The 7409-nt window shown below is 39.8% G+C and overlaps 1 non-coding gene across 1 annotated transcript; it reads right to left on the bottom strand.

Moving 5' to 3' along the window:
• Window positions 1–5549: 5549 nt before the first annotated feature.
• trnae-cuc lies at window positions 5550–5621 on the bottom strand. Its single transcript has one exon. It is a non-coding gene; the product is annotated as a tRNA-Glu (tRNA).
• Between the last annotated feature and the right edge of the window lie 1788 nt (window positions 5622–7409).

Genomic DNA, 7409 nt, shown 5'->3' with positions numbered 1-7409 from the left:
CATAAAACCTTTTAAGTGTGAAGGCTTCTCAGGTCAACTACATGTCAAAGCATAAATTCTCATAATCTGATAATACACAGATTCAAACATTCCTTTGTGACTGTAAATTTCCGCCACACCGTGGATAAGATCACAGCAAGGTAAAAATTTAACTTGTAAGGTATACACAAATACACACACACACACATACAGCAACAAAACACTTCACTCCCTCAAACCCTCTTTCCCTTGCTACTTCTGGCTGGTATCACTTCCTTTCTCTTCTGTTCTTTCTCTTTTTCTTAATGTAATAATTCACCAGTGAACTCAGGGAACCCAGACACTTATTGGGTTGCAAGGACAAAGGAAGTTCATGTGCCCACTCCTACTCCCTCTCTCTCTCTCACACACACACACACACAGGACAGTAAGAGGACATACTATTTTTGCGTGGCAGACATCACTACCACCTGCTGCTGCTGCTGCTGCTGGATGGGAGATTGATCAAATTTCCCAATGATTAACTCTCAGCCAACATACTCAACCCCTCCACTCACACAGTCAGCCTTCAACAAGATGAAGGAAACACTGAGAAACATGAATTATCATTTTTCCTTTCACTCCCCTTCATCTTGTCTCAATCATGTCCATGTTACCTGTTGGGCTATCAGAGGCTGTTGCATTGTAGATGATTCCCTGTCATAGTGATCAAGGTGTCTGCGTCTGGGCTCTAATGTTAATTTGGCAGGACTCAGGAAGCACTTTGCAAAATGAAGAGTGGTGCTCTTCAGTCAGTAAATATGGTAACTACTGACTGAGACTGAACTTTAACACAGGGATTTTGATTAAGTTTGGTCTTTTGACTTCAGACACTTTGTGCATGAAAGAGAAAGATATTGAGCCTCGTTCTTTACAGATACAGTATATAACATTTCAGCATTGAAATGTCTAAAAACAACTACACGTTATATATTTTGTCAGGTTGCTTACTTTATTCAAGGTAAGGCGTGCTTCATATGATCGCTTGTTGCTTTAACTTCTGACAGAATCTAAGAGTAAAGAAAGAAATCAGCGAATGTCGCTAAACTTAATACTAATCAAAGTTTAAAACATTCCTTCATCCATCAACTTTTACACCTAATCAACACATCAGATTTGCGACGAGGGTTGTTCAACAATGAGGACGATGCCCATGACCCCATTTCACTACTTCATCAAACTGTGTTTTTGATTTGAGTGAGAAACTAAGGTGACCCTGAAGTGTTGAAGCACACGCAAAAAGTCAACAAAAAGGAAACATCGCAACATAATACTGGAAGTGAGTGATGAGTTATATCAATGAATATTATGATGGTCTATTAGCCATGAATGCGTTATACTGTTAGCCTGCACATGTGGAAGAGTAAAGTTATTGTCTGTCTGAGAAATAAATAAAGCATGATTATCACAAAGAGCAGTGTTGTTCATATGTATGTATGCCATCTAACATTATTTATTATTATTATGAAGCAAGTGATTTAGCTAACTACAAGTGATAGCTAAATGACGGGATGCTAACATGCCTTTTGGTATTTTATCTAATCTTATCGTTACAGTTTTGTATCATCTCACTCTTTTATTATACTGCATTGTGTGTATGGTAATAGAACTTTCAGTATCTTGTATTGCACCTAGTTGTGTTTATGTAGTTTTTGTTGTCTTTATGTTTTATTTTTATGCAATTTATGTTGTCTTAAGGCAAAAATTATTTCCTCTGCAGGAAACATTTGAGGTGAATTTACAATAGGCCACCTTACAAACTTATTCGAACTTAACGTTTGTAGCAGCACAGTGAAATGGAAATGCAAGCTAAAACTAAAATAAACAAAAAGTAAAAAGTAAACAAGAAGAGAAAATCTGAATTTGAGACCTGTCAAAACTAACAGATATTGACTATCTCAAAAAGACAACATGCACTCTCTGGCATGCATTCTGCAAATGCACTCCTGTGTGCAACAGACAACAGTATACTGCAGTAGAAGTACTGTGTTGATTTAAACATTAGTTAATTATACCTTCTGGAGTAGGTCACAACTGTCTCTATATAAAAGATCATTCTTCAGTAGAGAACGTGAGCTGAATCTGTATGCAAGTGGTTACACTACATGAAGGTGACCATTTGGTCACAGGACAAAGGGAGCACAAAATGACCTCTCCTTGCACAAAATCACATCCATCCATCCATCCATCCATTTTCTATACCGCTGATCCGTCAGGGTCGCGGGCGCAAAATCACATAAAAATTTGTAACACTGCCAACCCCAGTCTATAGGTTCATCGCCAAGACGACAGAGGAGGCAAGCTCTCTCTAGCAGTCATTGTGGTGACCTTAAATTTGATTTCAGAGTTAAAATCTAAACTACGCATTGAGGCTAAACATGTTTGATGAGCTTTGTACGCAATCTCCTCACTGTACATTAGTACAGAGTAAGCTAACTCTCTGCCTAAGACATCCCTGAAAACCAGTTTTTAATTAGCAGAAGTTGCTTCTTTCCATGTCTGGACCTCTGAGAATATGGTCTACACTGTGCAAATGCATAAGTGTGAGTCTGCATGTTGGACCAAAACAGAGAATTATGAGCTTAAGAAACCTGATAAACAGCTGTCACTGTTCTTTAACACATCATGCACATTCTTGTTTTCACTGAAAAAGCCCAACAAGTTCTTATCACCAAATACTCTCAGAGATACACAGTTCACAACAGAGTGGCTCAGTTGGATTTAAGAAAACACAAAATAACTAACCCTCAAATGCATTATGTCCTGTCAGTAGCTGGAACTCAAACAAAAGAAGCTGGCTTAAATGAAACTTTTAAAATGCATGCCAAAATCAACTGTAATCCGCTTCAAATGCCAAGACTGATTAAGAATTTTGAGACCTTCTGCCTCTATTTTGTCAGCATGTTCCTTTTCCTTCTCATTCCTTGTGCTGATTCTATAATTTTGCTTTAGAGATTCAACATTGTAACTTTCATACATTTTATTGATTTAAAGACATTGGTGATGTTTGATTGAATACATTTTTACACCTGTTATCACCTGGTGGATTTTGTACTTGATTAATCTTTTTCACTCCTGATTGCAAAATCATCCCAGAAAAAAGTGCTCCAAAAGTTAAAACTGAATTCCACTTGTCACGGTGCACAAAATTTATTCAACCATAAGTTACAAGGGCATGCATTTATTACAGTTTTTAGAGGCAGTGCTCTGTGGTGAATTTTCGTGATTAGTGAGTTGATATAAGGTCACTGGTGGTAGGAGCAATTCTTCTGCTCATAAAGTCCAATCTTAGGAAAGCACCTTATCATTGTCCATTTTTTAGTAACATAGAGATAAACTATTATAAAGGTCTTTCTTTTTTCTTCACACAGACAGTAAATCTGTGTTTTAAATAACAAGCTGCGTGACCTTTTTTCATATTTCTGACAAATTGAGTTATGAAAGACCACATGTGAATGTAGACCAGATGGTGGCAAGGGCTTCATTTGCTTGATTTGGTATGTGAGGTCGACTTCAATGAGAAATGTAAGAAATGGTAAATGGGTTTCAACTGCAACATTTGCAACATAAATGAATGAGTTTCTCAAGGAATCATTTGCACACTTTACTGCACACAGCATGGTCTATGACGAGAATACGGACCATGATGTGTCCTACTCTCATCCTGTCCAGTCCTTACTAACATTTTTCTTCCCAGAGAACACAGCAGCACCTGATGTTAGGCTCCACTACAGCCCATTATCGCTGCTAAATGTACAATTTTCTGTAATCACACAGAAAATGGTAAGTGATACTTTACAGCACAAAATTGTACCCCAAGAGTCAATACTGGGCAAAACATAATACAAATATGTTAATTTTGATGCTTTTACCAACCTACTATTTCTACAGACTTGTAATTAATTCGTCTCTGGATAACCTCATTCCTGTGTGCCTTTTCACAAGTCCAGCTGTGCAGGACGAAAGGCTGTTCTGAAAAAAAGAACATCACTCAAGCTTGTTCCCGCTAATGAAAGGTTCCTCTTGTTAGGAGGAAGAATGACACTTACCTACTCGGCAGCTGAGACAAGGCTGGGCAGTGACAGCTTGGACTATACTTAAACATCCAACACATACACACACACACGCGCGCGCGCAGATGTGTTAGAGCTCTGTTACGGCCTATTACCCAGCCTTTGCTACCATGAGAAGAGAAGACAGGTAGGTATTGATTCACAATCCCATAGTCCAGGCAAATACACAATGGGAGAGAGGGGAGAGTGGGGGAGACATCTTATTCTGTCACCTTCTCGCTACAGGCTGATGACACATGCTAGGATAATGACTTGTCCATTTCAAAACACAGTACATGCATGAAAAACCAGAGCCCTCTCACTCACTTGAATGGAAGTCTCAAGAGTCTCAAGGCAGGGGGTTCCGGCAAAAAAATAAAACATATGTCTGCACAAGCGTGGAATGGATCCTCCATGTGAACACCACAAAAATGTATAAAGAGAACTACTACATGTGCTTACTGTCCACAGCTGTTTGGTTAAACATCTGTTTGTAAGTATATTCAGGCCCTTAGTGTCTGTACTTGCTGATCATGAAAATCTGAACAAAGGCAAGGGTGAATGTGTGCCATATCTGGCCAGAGGACAGGACCCAAACAGGAAACACTTGCTTTAATTCACTGAAAGAAAGGTTACAAGTGCAATGAGACTGTACCTTAACAGACGTCAGTATATGTCAAAGTAAACGCGTGTTGGATTGTCAGTGTTTGAATCCCAATCACTGCACAGAAACGAACAACCTAACAAGCTCGCCATCTCCACACAGTAACTGGCCAGGTATGTAGAGGTGAGAAAGCTGGCGACCTCGCTTTTCATTCTTCACACATTTCTCCCCTTTTCATGTGTACAACTGAGTGCAAGTGAAGGATGAATGCCTTTGAGGAGAGATGTTCCAAAAAGCGTGAGACATAAATACAAATATAACCTGCATTATGCCATTCGATGTGTTGATACTGTAAAAACACACAAGAGACACAGCGCCCTTGGAGAGAGCTCAGAGAGGCAGTGTGATGCAGTCAAGACAACGCCGTGATAGGTGGATTTCACTTCGCTTTTGAGCGTGGAAACATGGAACGTGTACAAACACCTCCTGCTTCGCACAAAATGAGCCCATTCAGCCTTTGAGGTTTGAACATTTTGCCAACATGATTTTATTTTCATCTTTTCTGTCTTTAAATGTTGGTCTAATAACTGCCTATGTGTTTGAAAATGATTAAAAATAATAAAAAAAAATACAAAAGGAAGAAGAAAGAAAGTGACATATTTTGTCATTGGAGGGAACTCACTCCAACGAAATACGTGCTCTGCGTTTAACCCACCCAAGTGACGTGCACACACACACAACAAACCCAGGGCAGTGGGCGACCCTTGCTCAAGGGTACCTCAGCCATGGACACCGGTACGGGGAATCGAACCAGCGACCCACCAGTTACGGGTCCGATACCCTAACCGCTGATCCACGACTGCACCCCAGAGATGTTCCCTGACCGGGAATCAAACCCGGGCCGTGGCAGTGAGAGCGCCGAATCCTAACCACTAGACCACCAGGGAAGTTAGAACATATTGTGAAATGTTGTGTCTGATAATTGTGTCAGTAGATAATTTTTTTCTCAAACCACTGAAAATCTTTTAAAGCAAACAATAGCATGCAGAATTCTTAACAATGTTTGGATAACTATGACTTAACGTGTAAAATACAGAGAAGAGCTCCTTGGACTACAATAACACAGGTGCCTATGTGTTAATGATAATCATAATGAGTGACCAGAATAACTTCAAGTGTCTTTCATCCAATGAGAAAGCACGGGAAAAATAAAAAAAGCCACTCTAATGTGGAATCTCTTCCCCTGGGTTTATTCACAAGCTTTTTTGGTGCTTTGATCTCGGATGGATAAAAGAAGTTGGGGGTCAGACAGCCGCACTGCAGAGAGCTACATAAGCACTGTACTCATTCCTCCACTGCTGAATCCTTCCTGTATTTCGCCTTTTAATCCTTCCTTGCCCACCATGTGCCTTTACTTCTTCGTTTTCCTCTCCTCTGTTTACACCCTGAGCTTCTTCCATTTTTAGCACTTTGCTGCACTTTGTCATTCTCAGTTTCCTTTTCTACTCTTATTCCCATCCTCTTGTTTTTTCTCAACCTTCTGTCTCCCTCCTCCCTCCTTCGCTCAAAGATGTTGACAAGATTAAATCTTGCAGCAGGCTCAGTCGTTCAAGACAGTCGAACTTGTCTACCTCCGTTTGGTAAATGCAACGACACCATGGTAACCATGATGTTATCACAACTCTGTTTCAGCTTCCAAGATAAGGGCTGGCAATTTTGTTTTTTCTTGTCTAAGGATCGACAGAACAGCAAATCAAGGGTGATCAAGAGCTGACTTGCTTTGGGAGTATTTTTGTTAATAAAAGACCTTTTAAACAAATAGGATTTTTCTGTTAATATGCCATGGTCCACTTAATTGAGATCCCAGTTAATAGCATTTGGTTTCACAAGCCGTCAGCTGCTGTCTGCTAGAGAAGTTCATTATTTCCCCATCTGGTGCTTTAAATGTTTCACAGAGGGAATCACAGGCGGAGAACCAGCCTTTGGAACTCATAAATTATACTAAATTATGAGTCAAAGTCTATAATTGGAGTTTCTGAATCTAAAAGTGAGAGACATGCTCACTCTGCCCTGGAAAGCATGATTGTAATTTTTTGCAGGGATATACAAATATACAAATCACCCATGTATCATGCTAAGAGGATAAATAAGGTGCTAATAAATCAAGATGTCTGGATGAGCACACCCATCAACCTCTCAGTCTCTCTCAAAGCTTAACCAAAAGAGGCATTTTACCATGAATCAGGCCCACATGTCCCCATCTGACGGTCACTTCTCTAACTCCCTGCTTCACACTTCTGTTGATCACCACAACAGGAAGAGCACATTATGAAGACAAGTAGCTCTCCTAAGTGATCCAGTGGTATATAATGGTGTTGTATATGCCTTTAAGATGAACACTTTCATAATCTTCTCCACAGGCTTAGATGATCACAAAAACTAATTAGCTCAATTAACCCCCCATATATTTTCCAAACACCACACTCTCCCTTGCTGACATGCAAATCATGCAGAAAATGGCTAAAGCAAGGCCATAACAGTGAGAAAACGGTTATGTCCATGTGTGATGCAACCATGGCAACAGGCGCCAATATGCTATCTAGGAAGCGTTGAGAAGTAAAATGAAAAAAAATCAAACAAAAAGAAAAGCAGTGTATGTGGCTACGTGTTTAATCACAAAGGGGTTTCATGGTGAATAAAGTATTTTGAGACATTCCATCTCCATCTCAGTGAGC

The sequence above is a fragment of the Scatophagus argus genome, chromosome 2 (genome assembly GCF_020382885.2).
Source record: "Scatophagus argus isolate fScaArg1 chromosome 2, fScaArg1.pri, whole genome shotgun sequence".
Taxonomy (NCBI): domain Eukaryota; kingdom Metazoa; phylum Chordata; class Actinopteri; family Scatophagidae; genus Scatophagus; species Scatophagus argus.
Note: the sequence above shows the minus strand (reverse complement) of the source record. Positions and strands in the feature narration are given on the sequence as shown.